Source organism: Taudactylus pleione, unplaced genomic scaffold (genome assembly GCF_031769625.1).
Source record: "Taudactylus pleione unplaced genomic scaffold, aTauple2 ptg000080l, whole genome shotgun sequence".
Classification (NCBI taxonomy): Eukaryota; Metazoa; Chordata; class Amphibia; order Anura; family Myobatrachidae; genus Taudactylus; species Taudactylus pleione.
The window spans coordinates 5,492,059-5,512,750 of NW_028284482.1; positions in this window are offsets into that span (position 1 = coordinate 5,492,059).

The following is a 20,692-nucleotide window of genomic DNA, read 5'->3' on the forward strand; positions in this document are numbered from 1 at the left end:
AGTGTGCAGGGAGTGCAGGTCTCCTGCAATTACAATATATATATATAATCACTGTGTCTCCCCCTCAGTTTCCCAGCCATCACCCTCCCTGTAACCCCCCTCAATGTCCCAGCCCCCACCCTCCCTGTAACCCCCCTCAATGTCCCAGTCCCCCCCTCCCTTTACCCCCCTCAGTGTCCCAGCCCTCACCCTCCCTGTAACCCCAAATCAGTGTCCCAGCCTCCAGTTCTGTAAACCCCTGTGTCCCAGCCCCCACCCTCCCTGTAACTCCCACTCAGTGTCCCTTCCTTCACCCTCCCTGCAAGCCCCCTCAGTGTCCCTTCCTTCACCCTCCCTGTGACCCCCAATCAATGTCCCAGCCCTCACCCTCCCTGTGACCCGAAATCAGTGTCCTTCCCTCACCCTCGCTGTAACCCCGTCAGTGTCCCTTCCCTCACCCTCCTTTTAACTCCTAATCAGTGTCCCTTCCCTCACCCTCCCTGTAACCCCTAATCAGTGTCCCTTCCCTCGACCTCCCTGTAACTCCCTTCAGTGTCACCGTCCTCACCCTCCCTTTAATTCTCAGTGTCCCAGCTCTCACCCTCCATGTAACCCCAAATCAGTGTCCCTTTCCTCACCCTCCCCTCACCCACTGTAACCCTAAATCAGTGTCTCTGCCCTCACCCTCCCTGTAACCACAAATCAGTATCCCAGCCCTCACCCTCTCGTTAAACCCCCTCAGTGTCCCAGCCCCCACCCTCCCTGTAGCTTCGCCTCAGTGAACCAGTCCTCATTCTCATTGTCCCCATCCTCACTCTCCCTTTTACCCCCCCTCAGTGTCCCAGCCCTCAACCTCCCTGTAACCCCAAATTAGTGTCCCAGCCCTCACCCTCCCTGTAACCCCAAATCAGTGTCACAGCCCCCACCCTCCCTGTAATTCCCATCAGTGTCCCCATCCTCACCCTCCCTTTAACCCCCAATCAGTAGCCCAGCCCCCACCTTCCCTGTAACCCCCAGTGTCCCAGCTCCCACCTCCCTTGTAACCCCTAATCAGTGACCAAGCCCCCACCCTCCCTGTGACCCTCCCTTAGTGTCTCTTCCTTTACCCTCCCTGTGACCCCAGTGTCCCAGCCCTCACCCTCCCTGTAACCCCCTATAAATTGCCCCTTCCCTTACCCTCCCTGTAACCCCCCTCAGTGTCACTTCCCTCACCCTCCCTGTAACCCTTCTCAGTGTCCCTTTCCTCACCCTTCCCTCCCTGTAACCCTCCTCCATTTCCCAGCCCTCACCCTCCCTGTAACCCCAAATCAGTATCCCAGCCCTCACCCTCTCGTTAACCCCCCTCAGTGTCCCAGTCCTCACCCCCCTGTAACCCCCCTCAGTGTCACTTCCCTCACCCTCCCTGTAACCCTTCTCGGTGTCCCTTTCCTCACCCTTCCCTCCCTGTAACCCTCCTCCATTTCCCAGCCCTCACCCTCCCTGTAACCCCAAATCAGTATCCCAGCCCTCACCCTCTCATTAACCCCCCTCAGTGTCCCAGTCCTCACCCCCCTGTAACCTACCCCCACTGTGTCACTTCCCTCACCCTCCCTGTAACCCTTCTCGGTGTCCCTTTCCTCACCCTTCCCTCCCTGTAACCCTCCTCCATTTCCCAGCCCTCACCCTCCCTGTAACCCCAAATCAGTATCCCAGCCCTCACCCTCTCGTTAACCCCCCTCAGTGTCCCAGTCCTCACCCCCCTGTAACCCCCCCTCAGTGATCCAACCCTCATTCTCCTTGTAACCACCCCCTCATTATCCCTATATCTTCCCCTCAGTGTCCCTACCCTCATCCTCCCTCTAACTCCTGTCAGTGTCCCTATCCTCACCCTCCCTGTAACCCCCTCAGTGTCCCAGCCATCACCCTCCCTGTAACCTCAAATCAGTGTCCCAGCCATCACCCTCTCTGTAGCCACAATCAGTGTCCCTGCCCTCACCCTCCCTTGAACTCCCTTCAGTGTCCCCGCTCTCACCCTCCCTGTAACCCCCAGTGTCCCAGCCCTCACCTTCCCTGTAACCCCGAATCAGTGACCAAGCCCCCACCCTCCCTGTAACCCCCCTCAGGATCCCCATCCTCCCCCTCCCTGTAACACCCCCTCACCCTCTCTGTAACTCCCCCTCCGGCATGTCTGAACAATCAATATTTTCTGATTGGTCACTTGCAAACTAAAAAAACCTACAGTGATCCCTGTCTAATCCTCTACAACTGCTAAGCTAGTACTTGGTCAATTGGGTGTGATCTACACCAATGTAGTGCCAGCTTTACCTAACCAAACACAAAATGTCTAACTATGGCACCCCCTGCAGGATGTGCTCTGTTGTGTGTGTTTTAATACAGAGAATAATGTATACTTTTATATTGTTCTACTATTAATTATATGTGGAAGAGCATAGACTAGGCAGTGGGAGGAGTCAGGAATAGTAAAGGGAGGAGTCTGTGCCAGGAACCAGATGCTGATACTGAGGTGGGCCTGTGTGTTTTAAAATGCCAGGGCCTATTTTTAGTCCCAGTCCGGCCCTGGATATATTGGACACTCCACAAAGGTTAATGCTTCACTCTACCATTTTAGAACAAAGCTCATCCCAAGTAAAAGAGATGTTATCTCAAATACTGGGTTCACTTTGGACCAAGGATGGACAGGATACTGGATTTTTGGCAAATGTATCTCCTGTAATGGTAAATTTAAAAAGTGGAAGGCAAGCTCCAAAAATCCCTCAGTACCCGTTAAAACCAGAGGTAGAGTTAGGGGGTTTGTCCCATAATTGAGAGGTTGTTACAACGTTATTTTAATTTGTACAGCTAGCCCAGCCAATAGTCCCATTTTTCCAGTGAAGAAGGCTGGGGGGAGGGGCTATAGATTAGTACAGGACCTTAGCGGTGTAAACAAAGTAATTTAGAGCCAATTCCCCGTAATGCCCAATCCAGCTGTCATCCTCATGCAGATTTCACCATCTGCTACCCACTTCACTGTCATTGACCTATGTTCTGGTTTCTCTGTCCCTCTTCACCATCACTGTCAATATCTCTTTGCATTCACCTACAGAGGGGTACAATATTCATGGACACAATTTCCCCAGGGTTTCATAGATAGCCCCAGTATTTTCTCTCAGACATTACATGACTGTTTGCAATCTTTTCAACCACGCAATAGATCTGTTCTAATTCAATATGTAGATGATTTGTTGTTGTGTTCTGATTCATTTATGTCATATTTAAGTGATACTAAACTACTGTTGCTTCATCTCTCACAGACAGGACACAAGGTTGCTAAGGACAAATTACAGCCATGCCAGACAAGGGTTAAATACTTGGGACACTGCCTAACTCAGGGGCTACGACATTTGACGACTAACAGAATACAGGCCATACAGACCGTGAAATTGCCATAAAACCAGAAACAAATCCATACCTTCTTGGGCATGTGTGGATACTGCAGAACGTGGATCCCAGGTTTTTCTATTTTGGCACTACCATTGCAGGACTTAGTCTCATCCTCAAAACCCAATCGTGTCACACACACTGAGGAAACAGAGCAGGCTTTCCTTAACCTGAAGGACAGTCTGACGAAAGCACCTGCATTGGGAATACCAGATTATGAAAAACCTTTTGAGTTATATTGTACGGAGGCTGATGGCTGCGCAGCAGGTGTCCTCACTCAAAACAATGGTGATGCTAGCAGACCTGTAGCATACTACAGTGCACAATTGAACACTGTGGCAAGATCACTCCCAACATGTTTAAGAAGTGTAGCAACAACCGCTCTCCTGGTAAATAAGAGCGAGGATGTAGTATTAGGTCATGATATGATTGTTTATACACCACATGCTGTATCTGCTTTGCTGAATTCTGCCCAAACCAGACATGTTTCTTCAGCTAGGTTCACAAAATGGGAACTAGCTCCAATGGCACCTGCAAATATCACCATTAAACGGTGCAATACGTTAAACCCAGCAACGTACTTACCATATGTGCCTCGAGATGCACAAAGGGTGGAGAGTGGTGAGTCGCTGGTTGAAGGTGAGTTTTGCAGGTATACTGATACACATGATTGTATGGAGTATTTGAATCAGACCTTTACTGCAAGACCTGACATGCGTGATACACCATTAGAAAATGTAGATTTGATGTTTTACACAGATGGGAGTTGTCATAGAAAAACTGACACAGGAGAATTATGCACAGGTTATGCTGTTGTAGATGACGAGGATGTTGTAGAAGCCAAACCACTTGGTCCACCTCACACGTGGCTGAACTGGTGGCATTAAGGAGAGCGTGTGAGGTAAGTCAGCTAATATCTACACTGACGCTAGGTACGCCTTCGGGGTAGTACATGATTTTGGGGCTCTATGGCATCTGAGAAATTTTATGACAGCAGCAGGTACACCAGTCGCACACTCACACCACATAAAAGGACTTCTGACAGCAATTCAGCTACCAAAGGAAGTAGCTGTCATCAAATGTAAAGCCCATACCTGTGAGGAAGAACCGGTGTCGCTGGGCAATAACAGAGCAGATGAAGCTGCCAAGTGGGCAGTAGGGTTGCGCATAAATTTAACAACTGATAAAATGATGGTCTTCCAGACAATAGACATGCAGACATTAATTGAGATGCAAAACTTGTGTCCCCTACAGGAAAAGGCAGTCTGGAGATCAAAGGGATGTGGTCAGGAGTCCTCTGGACTCTGGAGAGATGGACAAGGTAAGCCTGTTGCTCCCAGGGCATATTACCCAAGCCTGGCTGAGGCAGCGCATGTCTGACTCATCTGGGAAAACAAGGTATGTGCAAATTGGTCAGAGCATATTGGAGTGCACCTGGCTTTTCTTCTCAAGCTGAAAAAAGGGCAATGTCCTGCCTAACCTGCTTGAGGAAAAATGTTGGGAAGACAATACCAAATGAGCCATCTCATATCCCTCCGACAGACGGTCCTTTTCTGGTAATACAAATTGATTTAATCCAATTACCACCCTGCAGGAATCTCAAGTATGTATTAGTTTGTACCGATGTGTTTTCTAATTGGGTAGAGGCATATCCAGCTGCCACTAATACTGTTGTTTTTACTGCTAAAAAGATAGTTCAGGAATTTGTATGCAGATACGGTATCCCTAGAATCATAGAAAGTGATAGGGATACTCATTTCACTGGTGATGTTTTCAAGAACATGGGTATGCTTATAGGTATTAATAGTAGACTTCACACCCCCTACCGACTGCAAGCCAGTGCCAAGGTGGAGAGAGTGAACGGTACCATTAACAATAAACTGAGTAAGATCACGGCTGAAACTGGATTAGGATGGCCAGAAGCCTTACTGCTAGTCCTTCATAGCATCAGGACCACTCCTAGACCTCCTCTTAATCTGTCCCCCTTTGAGATACTGTTTGGGAGACAATCTCATTTGATTAGAAGTCCACAGGATGATTTGAAGAGCATTAATGAGGTTACTGTAAAATATCTTATAAAATAAGTAAACAGCTGAAACAACAGCAACAGATATTTAAAATGTTATCACTTGATATGCCAGAAACAAACTGTCATGATGTTGAACCTGGAGAATTTGTTATGATCTGAAATTTCTTACGCTCAGGTTGTTTGACAGATCTGTGGGAAGGTCTGTTTCAAGTGTTACTGACAAGTACGACATCGTTGAAAGTAGCAGAGAGAGATACCTGGGTCCATTCCACTCACTGCAGAAAGGTCAACTACCTGGAGGAGATACAAGGCGGAGTCGAGACAGATAACGTGGACCTGTCCATTGCGAGCCTGTTCCGGGAGAATTAGTGACTGCAGTGGATCACCTGAGCTAGAAAAATTTGCAGACCACTATTCCAGCAATGGAGTGGCAGGCTGGGCTTGTGTTTCTGCTTCCTTCCAGGGTTCTCATCATCCTTATTTGTTTTGGGATTTCCTGTTTCTGTGACGGATGACAGATGACGGGGAGGGAAGCTGATGGTGATATCGATGGAGTGGGGTCAGGAGAAGGAGTGATAAAACAATCAGGGCAGTATATGGTCAAAGTCAGTACAGTAATTGTTAAGAGATCTGTTATCCAAGAAACTCGGAGTCAGTGTGAAGGGCTATTGTCTGAGGAATACTGTATGTGTGTAACCTGTGGATCCCTAATTGATGAAAAGTGCATCCAACGATGCCAGTCCAAGAATAGTCTGTATTTGGGTCAGCATCCTTTAGAGGATTACCATTCCTTAGTGGGTAAGGTCTTAAACCAGACTGAATGTTGGGTTTGCACCCATGTGCCTCAGGGACAACATAATGTAGGATTAGTACCATTCCCGTTAAATGTCTCTGAGGTTCTTGAAATACAGGGGGGGAAAACGGTGGACAAGAAACTTAACATATCTAACCCCACTAATTTGAAGCTCCACCAGTATCAGGTAGATAGATCCCTGTTATGCTTAAATATCACTAATTTCAATAAACCGGGAAATTGGGAGGTGACCAGGTACAATCAGACAATGACCTTTTCACACAGAGCTGATAATGAACCAATAGATTCTGAACTTGTACTCAAATTATTGTAAGAGGGAGATATTTCAGGTACAGGTACACGCGTAGTTATGTTAAAGTAATGGTTGACAGAGTACCAATAGGGTACTGTGCAGATATTATACAACCGGAAATATGTACCAGTCAAATGGAGGAAAGAGGGGCAAGATCCTTCATTAGAATAATGTGTTCCATGATAATGATGTATTCTATTCTTTATATACTCCCAGATTATATGTATTTTATATGTGGAAGGAAAGCGTACAAGTGGCTCTCTCCAAGTTCAGAAGGTTTATGTTTTATTGGTAGGGGGTTACCAGAGGTTATGACCCTTACACATGGTGAAATGCTTGGTATCCATAAAAACACACCATCTCCGTACCTTCATACGCAGTATGAACACAGAGACAAAAGAAACATTCCTGGTGAAGAACATACAGCCACACAGTTGATTAGCGAAACAACTGGCTTCCAAATTTTGGTAGCATTAGATCCCACCAGGATCGCTCGGGGAACTTTAAATTTTAGATACATCCAAGACCTTGCTAATTAATAGATAATATCCCTAAGATGTATGATGAAACATTCAGGTATACAGGTAAAGAGCTACAAGCTTATAAAAAGGAGTTAGTAGAACATAGGCTAGTGCTAAACTATTTAACATCTATTACTGGTGGATATTGTGTGACTTTGGTGTCGACGTCAAATAATTGGTTATGATCATTTGTAATTATTATCTGACGATCTAGTCATCTAAGGCCTGGTGGGGGGTAGATCGGACGCTGTCCTGCATCTGCGCAATCTGATGCGCACGGATATATATATATATATATATATATATTTAAAAATGCAACTTTTAGCCAGTGTATAGGAGGCAGGTTCTGTGTATGTCTGTGGCAGATAATTGAAAAACACACACATACTGTGAGGTGCAGACGAGTGTTTTAAATGCAAAATTAGAAACCATTGTCAAAAGTCTGACTATCATTGTATGCCTAAAGGAACTAATGTTTACATTCCAAATAGGCAGAAGAGGTCTTTGATTAGCCATCAGACATTGTGACTCCATCAAGTATCTATCTGCTGGTCATCTCTGATCAGAACAAACTCATTGTCTGTGATTTCTTAAAATATAAACTCAAATACAGCACATATTTGCATGATACACAACACATACACGAAGCGCACATTTACGCTGTGTTCAGACTAGGGGTGAGCGGGTTCGGATTTCTGAAATCCGAGCCCCCCCGATCCGAGGCCAATCCGAGTCAGGCTCGACTTTTCCCGCCTGACTCGGATCTGAAATCGAGGCAAAACGTCATCATCCCGCCTTCCGGGTCTCGCGGGTTTTGGATCCTATATAAGGTACCCGCGTCGGTGCCATTTTCTCACTCTGCTGTGGACAGTGAAGAGGGAGGGTGGGAGTTAGGGCTGGCTGGGCTGTGTAGTGTAGTGTAGTGCAGAGTAGTGTTGTGCTGTGCTGCGCTGTGCTGCTGTTGTCCATAGGGGCTGTGTCCACTACTTCAAAGTCCATAGGGGCTGGCTGTGTTGTGCTGTGCTGCTGTTGTCAATAGGGGCTGTGTCCACTACTTCAAAGTCCATAGGGGCTGGCTGGACTGTGTTGTGCAGTCAGTTGTCCATAGGGGCTGTGTCCACTCCAAAGTCCTGTGCAGTGTCCCAGTCCTAAAGGGGTGCTGTAGTGTTGTCCAGGGGGTGCTCTGTCCATCAGGGGTGCTCCCCCTAAGTGCTAAAAAAAAATATATTTTTTCTGTGTTTGTGAATTGTGTGCGCAGTAGCCGCACGTGCATCAACAAAGTAGTGCCAAGCGTGCGCCTGTGTCATAAGTAAAGGGCCGGCTGGCTTGACCGTTAAAGGGTGCTGTAACCCCCAAAGTACACTCCAAACCAAATAAAAAATATTTTCTGTGTTTGTGAATTGTGTGCGCAGTAGCCGCACGTGCATCAACAAAGTAGTGCCAAGCGTGCGTCTGTGTCATAAGTAAAGGGCCGGCTGGCTTGACCATTAAAGGGTGCTGTAACCCCCAAAGTACACTCCAAACCAAATAAAAAAATATTTTCTGTGTTTGTGAATTGTGTGCGCAGTAGCCGCACGTGCATCAACAAAGTAGTGCCAAGCGTGCGCCTGTGTCATAAGTAAAGGGCCGGCTGGCTTGACCATTAAAGGGTGCTGTAACCCCCAAAGTACACTCCAAACCAAATAAAAAAATATTTTCTGTGTTTGTGAATTGTGTGCACTGTGGCTGCACGTGTATCAACAAAGGAGCAGCGCCAAGCGTGCGCCTGGGTCCCATAAGCAAAGAGCCGGCTGGCTCATTTCTTAAAGGGTGGTGTAACCCACAAAGTGCACTACTCTCCAGCAAAAATAAAAAAATATTTTCTGTGTTTGTGTGCGCCTTAGCCGCACGTATATATCAAATCGATATAACATAAATGGAGGACCAAACTTTCTCCGATAAAAATAAAATAGAGAAAGATCAAGAACCACTTCCTCCTAGTGCTGAAGCTGCTGCCACTAGTCATGACATAGACGATAACATGCCATCAACGTCGTCTGCCAAGGCCGATGCCCAATGTCATAGTAGAGGCCACATACAATCCCAAATGACAAAGTTCAGGAAAATGACCTTAAAAAAACATTTAAATCATTTGAAGAGAAACGTAAACTTGGCAATATGCCATTTATGACACGGAGTGGCAAGGAACGGCTAAGATCTTTCCCTATGACTAGTGTGTGTCATACTAGTATGACTATATGTTCATGAATAGTGGTTCAGCTTCACATGACGATGGAAGCCCTCCTCCCGCTAAAAAAATCAAACGAGTTAAGCTGGCAAAAGCACAGCAAAGAACTGTGCATTCTAAGAAGATATCACAAATCCCCAAGGAGAGTCCAAGTGTGGTGGCGGTTTGCGATGCCTGACCTTCCCAGCACTGGATGGGAAGAGGTGGCTCTTTCCACCATTTGCACACCCCCTGCAAATGCTGAAAGGAGCACCCACAGTCCACTTGCTGATATGCAAATTGAAGATGTCACTGTTGAAGTACAACAGGATGAGGATACTGGTGTAGCTGGCGCTGAGGAGGAAGTTGGCGAGGAGGATTCTGATGGTGATGTGGTTTGTTTAAATCAGGCTCCGGGGGAGACAGTTGTTGTCCGTGGGATGAAAAAGCCCATCACGGTCATGTCTGGGCAGAAAACCAAACATTCCACCTCTTTGGTCTGGCAATATTTCTATCCAAATCCGGACAACAACTGTCTTGCCATATGTACCATATGTAAAGGTAAAATAAGTAGGGGTAGGGAGGTTAACCACCTAGGAACATCCTCCCTTATACGGCACCTGCAGCGCGTTCATAAAAAGTTACTGTCAAGTTCAGAAACTTTGGCTAAGACCATAAGCAGTCCAGGGACACCTAAATCCCGTTGTCATGTTGTATCCAAGCACCTGCAAACCACACCATCAACTCCCTCCTCATCAATTTCCTCCTTAGTCAGGATCGGAAGTAGTCCTGCAGGCCATGTCACTGGCATGACTGACTCTCCTATCCGGGATTCCTCCCGAGGATTCTGCATTGCTACGCCTCCTGCTGCCGCTGCTGCTGTTGCTGCTTCTGGGAGTCATTCATCATCCCAGAGAGGAAGTAGGAACACCACTACTTTTACTAAACTATTGACCCTCCAACAGTCCTTACGAGGAGGATGAAGTACAACAGCAGTCATCCTGAAGCAAAACGTATAACTGAGGCCTTGACTGCTATGTTGGTGTTAGACGTGCGTCCGGTATCCGCCATTAGTGCAGTGGGATTTAGACAATTGATGGAGGTAGTGTGTCCCCGGTTCCAAATCCCATCTAGGTTCCACTTCACTAGGCAGGCAATACCGAGACTGTACAGAAACGTCAGAAAAAGTGTCCTCAGTATCCTGAAAAATGCCGTTGTACCCAATGTCCACTTAACCACGGACATGTGGACAAGTGGAACAGGGCAGACTAAGGACTATATGACTGTGACAGCCCACTGGGTAGATGTATCACCTTACGCAGCAACAGCAGCAGCGTCACCAGTAGCAGCATCTCAGAAACGCCAGCTCGTTACAAGGCAGGCTACGCTGTGTATCACCGGTTTCAGTAAGAGGCACACCGCCGACAACCTCTTAGAGAAACTGAGGGAAATCATCGCCCAGTGGCTTACCCCACTTAGACTCTCCTGGGGATTTGTGATATCTGACAACGCCACCAATATTGTGTGGGCATTACATCTGGGCAAATTCCAGCACGTCCCATGTTTTGCTCACACAATAAACTTGGTGGTGCAGAATTTCCTGAAAAGCGACAGGGGCGTGCAGGAGACGCTTTGGGTGGCCCGAAAAATTTGTGGCCACTTTCGCCATTCAGCGACTGCGTGCCGAAGACTGGAGCGCCAGCAAACACTCTTGAACCTGCCCCGCCATCACCTGAAGCAAGAGGTTGTGACGCGGTGGACCTCAACCCTCTATATGCTTCAGAGGATGGAGGAGCAGCAAAAGGCCATTCAAGCCTATACATCCACCTATGACATAGGCAAAGGAGGGGGTATGCACCTGACTCAAGCACAGTGGAGAATGATTTCCGTGTTGTGCAAGGTTCTCCAGCCCTTCGAACTTGCCACACGTGAAGTCAGTTCAGACACTGCCAGCTTGAGTCAGGTCATTCCCCTCATCAGGCTTTTGCAGAAGCAGCTGGAGAAAGTGAAGGAGGAGCTAAGACGGAGCGATTCCACTCGGCATGTGGGACTTGTGGATGAAGCCCTTCAGTCGCTTTGCCAGGATTCCAGGGTGGTCAATCTGTTGAAATCAGACCACTACATTTTGGCCACCGTGCTCGATCCTAGATTTAAAGCCTATGTCGTGTCTCTCTTTCCAGCTGACACAAGCCTGCAGAGGTGCAAAGACCTGCTGGTGAACACACTGTCAGCTGAAGCGGAACGTGACACATCAACAGCTCCATCATTTTCGGCCGCAACTGGGGCTGCCAAGAAAAAACTTAGGTATCCTAAGCAACCCGCTGGTGGTGATGCAGGGCAGGCAGGACCAAGTTTGGACATCTGGTCCAGACTGAAGGACCTGGCAACAATTTCTGACATGTCTACTGTCACTACATATGATACTGTCACCATTGACAGAACGGTGGAGGATTACATCGGTGACAGCATCCAAGTAGGCATGTCAGACAGTCCATACCTGTACTGGCAGGAAAAAGGCAATTTGGAGGCCCCTGTACAAACTGGCTCTATTTTACCTGAGTTGCCCCCCCTCCAGTGTGTACTCCGAAAGAGTGTTTAGTGCAGCCGGGAACCTTGTCAGCGAAAGGCGTAGGAGGTTGCTTCCACAAAATGTGGAGAAGATGATGTTCATAAAAATGAATTATCAACTCTTCCAGGGAGACCAGCCTCCAGAACGTACAGAGGGACCTGTGGTGGTGGATTCCAGTGGGGACGAGTTAATACTCTGTGAGGATGAGGATGTACACAACACTGAAGAGGGTGAGGAATCGTTGGATGAGGAGGATAATGACGACATCTTGCCTCCGTAGAGCCAGTTTGTGCAGGGACAGATTAATTGCCAGCTTGTTTTGTGGGGGCCCAAACGAACCAATCATTTCAGCCACAGTCGTGTGGCAGACCCTGGCGCTGAAATGATTGGTTTGTTAAAGTGTACATATCCTGTTTATACAACATAAGAGTGGGAGGGCCCAAGGACAATTCCATCTTGCACCTCTTTTTTTCTTTGCATTATGTTCTGTTTGCGGCCTAGTTTTTCAAACTGCCATCCTGTCTGCCACTGCAGTGTCACTCCTAGATGGGCCACGTGTTTTTGCCGCCCACTCGTATCTCTTAGCATAGTCATCTAGCTACCTCGGTGCAACCTTTTGGACATAAAAACACTATTGTGAGGTGTTCAGAATAGACTGGAAATGAGTGGAAATTAAGGTTATTGAGGTTAATAATAGCATAGGAGCAGAAAAACCCACAAATTCTGTGATTTTAGCTGTTTTTATGCTTTTTTTAAAAAAAAATACAGATCCAAAACACAAAACCCAGAACCCAAAACACGGAAGGGTGGTTTTGGCAAAACCAATCCAGATCCAAAACACGAAGAAAGATCCAGATCCAAAACCAAAACACAAAACACGAAAAGTGGCCGGTGCACACCCCTAGTTCAGATGTACAACGCACACTGCTGAATTCCTGTAAATATCTCACATTCATTTATGCAAGCACACATATAGAAAAGGTTCCCTAGCATTAATAAAAGGTTTTGTTAGACAATCATTATGGTATAAAGTGTGCATATATGATATTTAAGCTATACAACATGGTAGACGTGGCTTGTTTGGTACTATACTGATACCCTGTTTATTTCCAGATATTCGAGTCTATCAGCGAGGGAGTCACATCTTGCGTTCGATGGTTATGGATCATAGGGAATTATTGGTTAGAATGTATACTCTGGTTGTAGTGTCTTAAACCAGTTAAAGAAAGACAATGTAATCTCAAGACATTGTTGGAGAATTGGGACATACCCCTAGTGACAACATATGAACTGTCCTATGAACTACAGCATACTACAAAGAACCAAGGGAATTATGTTTGTCTGTCTACATTGTTGTTATCTGTGATCTGTAAAGTATATAGCCTGCTTGCTGATCCCATCATACAGCCATTCTCCTTGGATGGACCACAGGCTTCTGGACTGATGACTGTATGCTGGGACCAGTGCGCACGCGTATGTATTTGGCTGTATCTTATTTTCTGTATTTAATTGTCTTTGCACTAATTGGGCTAGATCAAAGCGAGTACCTTTCTTTTTGAATGCAATAAGAATTTTTGTGCTTTGAAACCACAATTATTGTCTGGACAGCGATTATTTAGGGGTATTCATAGTTGGGGGCTCATCATAAATTGGAGGTCACGCTACTGAGAATTCATTAGATAGCACGGTCCTCGGTCTCTCAACAATAGGTGGAAAGGCACCATAACGCAAGAAAGAATGCACTGTGTTCAAAACCTGCACCATCTGGTGTTGTGAAACCGAGAACCGTTGTTGTGTGATTTCAAGGAGCGCTGACTAGAACCTGGGAAAGGGAGAGAAAAGTCTGTTTCTGTCATAATCTGTCCTGACGCTAAAGTGTGATTTGCACAATAGCGTATACGTGTTTCCGGTATTGCTGCCACGTGTTGTCGAAGCTGGATTATTGGCTGAGACAAGATCAGTTTAAAATTGAATCGCAGCTATGCCATCTTGCGACTGGCCGCAAGATGCCATCTTGGAAATGAAATCGCAAGACGCCATTTTGCGAATGGCCGCCCAAGCACCATTTTAGATAAACTCACACTTTACTACATGTGGCGATATTACTATTAGCATAATGCGATTGCATCTTATACTATTTCTCATACACACATTAATACGCACAATTGCGCAGTTAACTAGTCGCATATTAGCGAATGCATATGATAAAAATCTGAATATTAGATTCATGCACACACATCTGCCCCAAGTTAACTAGTGTCTTTACATCAAACCCCACATACTCACACATTACATATCCACATACAAGGTTCCATAAGCTTTAAGGTATAAGATTCAAGTATGCACATTTACTATAATTGCTATGAAATAAAGATTATTTTGTAACTAAGGTTTTATACGTGATAAATAAGCCATGTTTGGTATTGTACTGATGCGTACTCTCTTAACAGTATTCCAGTAACATCGATGTAGAGATCGCAACATGCATTCTCAACTTATGGACCGCAGGGACTTCAAGCAACAAAATGTACATTATATAACCAACTGTTAGGATTTGCATGAGGCAGGAAACCAGAGACCACCAGTTGTTAGAGGCTGGACTGTGTCTATTTGAACCAACCTGTTAGATGCCTTGTAACATATGCCCTCTCCTTTAGGACCAATGGTATTAGCAACAAACTTCTCTATTGTGTTGTCTATCTCTGGGGGGGGTATAAATATGTGTGCTCTGATCCTGGGTTTCTAGTCTTCGTGCTGAATGCTGATTGATGAGGGGTTTCTTACTGATGCCTACATCTGGTCCAGAACGCTGCGTATGTATAACTGTACTTGGGTCTGTATGATTCCTTTGCACTAAATTGTACTTATAACTAGCGTGTAACTGACTATACTTTTACTTGAATAATACTTTGTGCTTTGGAACCACAGGTTCTAGGTCTGGAGTCTTTATTTACTGTATAACTGCATACGCGAAATAGCGTCATCCTTAGAGGTTTATAGGCAGGATATCACAAGGTATAGGCAGGGGTGTATAGAGTTTCAAAGGCAGTATCGTTAGTTGGGGGCTCGTAGTGAAGTCACTTACCCACTCACACGGCACATATGGTTATCGGTATCTCACCAAAGGGTGGAGTGGCCACATGCAGGGTTTACCTGCAACCGCTTGGTGCTGAGAAATCACTACCCGTTTTTGTGTGAGCCAGGGACGCTGACTAGAATCCAAGGACAAGAGAGGAAAAAGTTTGTTTTCCTTTGTTGATAGAACTTAACATTTAAAGGGGTTCCGCAGTATAGAACACGCGGCTGAGTCGCTGTTTTGCGCACAGTAAAGAGGCACTTTTGTATACGCAGCTAAAGGTTGTCATACAGTTGTGTGGTAGTCACATTATTGTGTATGCGACTGGTCGCACAATAGCGTATACGTACTTCCGGTTGTGCTGCCACGTGTTTAAAGAAAGCCATTGAGTTTACATTATCAATTGTTGCTAAATATATGGGTTAACGTGTATTTTTCTGCGCAGGAAATAAGTGTGTAACTGTGAGTGTTTGTTTAGAGTGTAACACGGGACCTAAATGTTAAGGGTATCGTAGGACCCTTAAGTGCTAGGCGCAGTTGGCCTAGTGACTCGGTAGCAGCTTACCATTTACTTTACACAAAGCAGGTGTATGGTTTGTTATTTTTGTTAGGGTTCGGCCCCCAGCGTGATTATAGCATTCAGTAATCAATGTGTGTGATCTGTTAGGCTTATTTGAACACTATAATTGAACCACATAATCTTGGCTAGATTGTGATTGTGAGCTGGTGGGAGAGTGGATGAAATCAACTGGAACACAAAGGGTACTTTGCTGTCCCCTAGCAGTTGAAAGGTAGTCAAAAAGGTATTGCTGAGCGGAAGCGGCCTTTACTTCCGTAGGTGAGTGGAAGCGTCTAGAAGTCCTCCATAAGGTTTGCGCATACGCCTTTTTTCCAAGACGTTCGCAGGTAAGTGAAAGTATCTTGACTGTCTTTCACCAGTTTAAATCTTTATTGTAAAACGTAGGAGTTGTCTCAGAATGGGAGCCACGCAAACAATAGAGATGTTAGACAATGATGTGCTGCTAATGGAAGCGCCACTTCGATCGGCCCGTCGTATTATGCATACTAAGTATGGTACTTATGCAATAAGGTATTGTGATGTATGGTTTAAAATGACGATGAAGATTGTTAGACCGTTTCCCAGAATTGGTAGTTTTGATAAAGATGTATTAGATAATGTCCGGGATCACATCAGTCTGATGCGCTCCCGAGAGAAAAAGGTCAAATATTATGAATGTTTAAAGTTGTGGCAGCATGAAGAGGATGCGTGGCTTAAAAATGCGCAAACGATGCAAACTAGCGTTGCGAGCGCATTGCCAGAGAATACATTCGCGACGCTGAATTGCAATGCGGGTGAGCCGCGAAATGACGCGCACGTGCAGCAAGGTAGCATTGCGGAAGGTATTGCCAGCAGTTTACGCTCACCACCCCCACCTTATGTGGATGGAGGTGCAAGTACAGTTATCAAAAATACCCATAAAAATGTAACAAGCAATTTGTACCCTCTCTTAAGCAACTATAATGAAAATGTTCATGATGTGGATGATGAGCCTATTGTAATGTCTGCCATTTCCCATGCTGTACAAATGATAGATGCTACACCAAGACAATCACAAGTGGTGCTGCCATCGGTAACAGCAAGGGAAGTGCTAACACCCTCTGCACTCATAGAGGAAGTTGTTAATACCATACGTAGCAGCAACAGATTAAACCCCCAGCAAGGTAACAAGGTCAAAAGTAGCAGCGCTACCGGTCTGCATCCCATTCGGACAATTACTGTTCCGAATGGAAATGCAGATGCGAACGGCATAGTGCCCATGAGGGAAGTGGTAATGCATTGTCCTTGGACAAGAGCAGAACTAAGGGGGTCATTCAGACCCGCTCGTGAGCGGCAGTACGCATGCAAGCGGGTCGATGGTCCCCCACTGCGCATGCACACGATGGAGGGAGCTCCATCGTGCGCATGCGCGAGACCCGGCGAGCGACGGGCTCTCCATCGCGCAAGACCTTAGAGGTGTTAATAAGGTTGTAGAGAGCCAATTACCTGTAGTGCCAAATCCAGCTGTCATCCTGATGCAGATCCCACCAAATGCAACCCATTTCACTGTCATTGACCTCTGTTCTGCTTTCTTCTCTGTACCTCTCCACCCTGACTGTCAGCATCTATTCGCATTTACATACAGAGGTGTGCAATATACATGGACACGGTTGCCCCAAGGTTTCATAGACAGCCCCAGTATCTTTTCCCAGGCATTGCACGACTGTTTACAATCTTTTCAACCTGCCAATGGATCTGTTCTAATTCAATATGTGGATGATTTATTGCTGTGTTCTGATTCACTTATGTCATGTTTGAATGATACTAAACTTTTGTTGCTTGATCTCTCGCATACAGGACACAAGGTGGCTAAGTACAAACTACAGCCATGCCAATCCAGAGTAAAATATTTGGGGCACTGCCTAACCCAGGGGTTAAGACATCTCACAAATGATAGAATTCAGGTCATACAGAACATTTCACTGCCGCAGAATCAACAGCAAATTCGTACCTTCTTGGGAATGTGTGGATACTGTAGAATGTGGATCCCAGGTTTTTCTATTTTGGCCTTGCCTTTACAGGACTTAATCTCTTCCTCAAAGCCCGATCGTGTCATACACACAGAGGAATCAGAGCAGGCTTTCCTTAATCTTAAGGATAGTCTGACCAAAGCACCTGCATTGGGAATACCTGATTATGAAAAACCTTTTGATTTGTATTGTACGGAAGCCGATGGTTGTTCTGCAGGTGTCCTTACACAAAAACATGGTGATGCCAGTAGGCCCATAGCATACTACAGTGCCCAGTTGGACACTGTGGCGAGATTACTCTCCACCTGTTTGAGAAGTGTAGCAGCTACTGCTCTATTGGTGAGTAAAAGTGAGGACGTAGTATTGGGTCATGATATGATTGTATACACTCCCGACGCTGTATCTGCTCTGCTGAATTCTGCTCAAACCAGACACGTCTCTTCGGCTAGATTTACCAAATGGGAACTAGCTCTAATCGCACCTGCAAACATCACTGTTAAACGTTGCAGCACGCTGAATCTAGCAACGTACTTACCATATGAACAACATGATGTACAAAGGGTGGAAGGTGACGAGTTGCTGGCGGGGGGTGAGTTCAGCAGACATAATGATATACACGATTGTATGGAATATCTGAGTCAGACCTTTACTGCTAGACCTGACATACACGACACACCTTTAGAGAATGTAGATGTGACTTCTTACACGGATGGGAGTTGTCATAGACAAACAGACACAGGTGAATTATGTACAGGTTATGCTGTTGTAAATGACACAGACATCATAGAAGCTAAACCTCTAGGTCCTCCTCACTCAGCCCAGGTGGCAGAGTTAGTAGCACTAACTAGAGCGTGTGAACTGGCAGCAGGCAAATCTAACATTTACACTGACTCGAGGTACGTGTTCGGGGTGGTGCACGATTTCAGGGCTCTATGGCGTCTGAGAAATTTTATGACAGCAGCAGGCACACCAGTTGCACATTCCTGACACATAAAACATCTTTTAGAAGCAATCCAACTGCCCAAAGTGGTGGCAGTAATCAAGTTTAAAGCCCATACATGTGAGGATGACCCGGTGTCACTGGGCAACAACAGAGCCGATGAAGCTGCAAAATGGGCAGCAGGGTTAAGAATGTGTTCTCCCACTGAAAAAATGATGTCTTTCCAAACAATTGATATGCTGAAATTAATTGAGATGCAAAATTTGTGTTCAATTCAGGAAAAGTCCATTTGGAAGTCCAAGGGATGTGGGCAAGAGTCCTCCGGGCTCTGGAGGGACGGACAAGGTAAGCCAGTAGCCCCCAAGGCATATTACCCCAGCCTGGCTGAGGCAGCACACTGTCTGACTCATCTGGGAAAGCAAGGTATGTGCAAGTTGGTGAGAGCATACTGCTGCGCACCAGGTTTTTCTTCACAAGCAGAAAAGATAGCAATGTCCTGTCTGACCTGCTTGAGGAAGAACATAGGGAAAGTGATCACGGCATAATTGATAATTAATAAAACCTTGGATATTAACCTTAATGCTAGGGAACCTTTCAGTGTAAGTGTGCAATGTGTAAGTGTAGGGATATTTAAGTAAAGATGCTAGTATGCATTGTGCATCTATGTGTTTGTGGAGTACACCATGGTATGTGCTTTGTGGGGTTGTTCATATTATATGTTTTAATAAATGTATGTATTGTATTGTGAGGACTTTTAATGCAATTCAGTGGTAGACACACGATGCTAATAATCATAATATAGCGCCGTAAGTGAAGGTATCATGTAGGCTCCGCAAGATGGCGTCGTGTGGACAATGGAAACATGGCGTTGTGCAGATATTAATTTTAAGATCTGGTCTCAGCCAATCATCCGGCTTCGACAGTCCACCCTTTGATAGCAAATAACACGCTATCACACTCTGGGCCTGATTCAGACCCGCTCATGAGCGCTGAGTGCTCGCAAGTGGATCGATGTTGCCCAAGTGCGCATGCGCATGATGGAGGCAGCTCTGTCGTGCGCATGCGCGAGACCCGAATAACGGCAGCCAAGCCATAGTTATGGGTCTCGCACCAAAGGGGGCGTGCTATCGATGGTGATTGACAGCAAGCCCCCTTTGGTGGGCGTGCCGGGGGCATGGCTGCCCAGATGGAGGCGTTCCCATGGGAATGCCTACCGTCTGGGGCCGGCCCCACTGACATCACTAGTGATGTCAGTTGGAGTGCTTTTGGCTCTAATAGAGCCAAAAGCACTCCAGGCCTTGTGGCAGCGAGACCCTACCGCAAGGGTCTCGTCACAGGCCTGATAGTCGCTTGCAGCTATGCGAGCGGCCAGGAGGCCACTCCAAAAAGTAAGAGGGACGGCCCTGATTCAGAGCGAGCGCTCTGTCAGAGCGTCCGGCTCTGAATCAGGGCCTCTGGTCTTAAATTTATTCAGGCTTACACTATTACATATTATTTAATGTTATATTATGGGATGGCACAGTGTAGTCATTAAACCATTAATAATGTGTCTCTGGGAGGGACATAAAACTACCCTTATGCGCACACCGCGGATCTTGGAAGATCATGGGAAAGATGTGCGTATGCACCTAACTCATAAAGGAAGCCTTGAGGTGGATAGGGACTTACATTATTTAGGGTGTTTAAAATATCATTTAATAATACATTTCATGCATGGCTAAATCTATACATCATCTAATGGTACATTCTAGATCAGGATTGTAATGCAGTTCTTCATTTACCTTAGTATGCATATTATTACTACTAACCACCATCATAATTTCATTCTCTCGGTTTACCTTAGCATTACATTTTCCACATTTCAACACAGCAGGAACACATCTGACACATAAGCCAATTACTAAGATGGCAACCAATGTGAGGATCAGGAGTTTTCCTACTCTAGCCACCATTTCCTGGACCCACTCTCCTAGACCGGAGAACCATTTTACAGGGTTCAACGAAGAGAACCACTCTTCTACCTTTTCCTCTACTTCAGCCACTGAAGCATTATGGTTCTTCCAAAATTCCCATTTTAGCTGCAAGATTTCATCCATTTTCCTATCACCTCCTTGGGGTCACTAGTATTATTTGTGATGTATGTGCAACTCTTTACACCAAATTGGGTGGCTAAAGTCACACAGTACCCTCCAGTGACAGCTTTTAAATAATTTAATACTAGTCTATGTTGCACCATTTCTTTCTTGTAGGCCTGTAAATCCTTACCTAAGTACCTAAATGT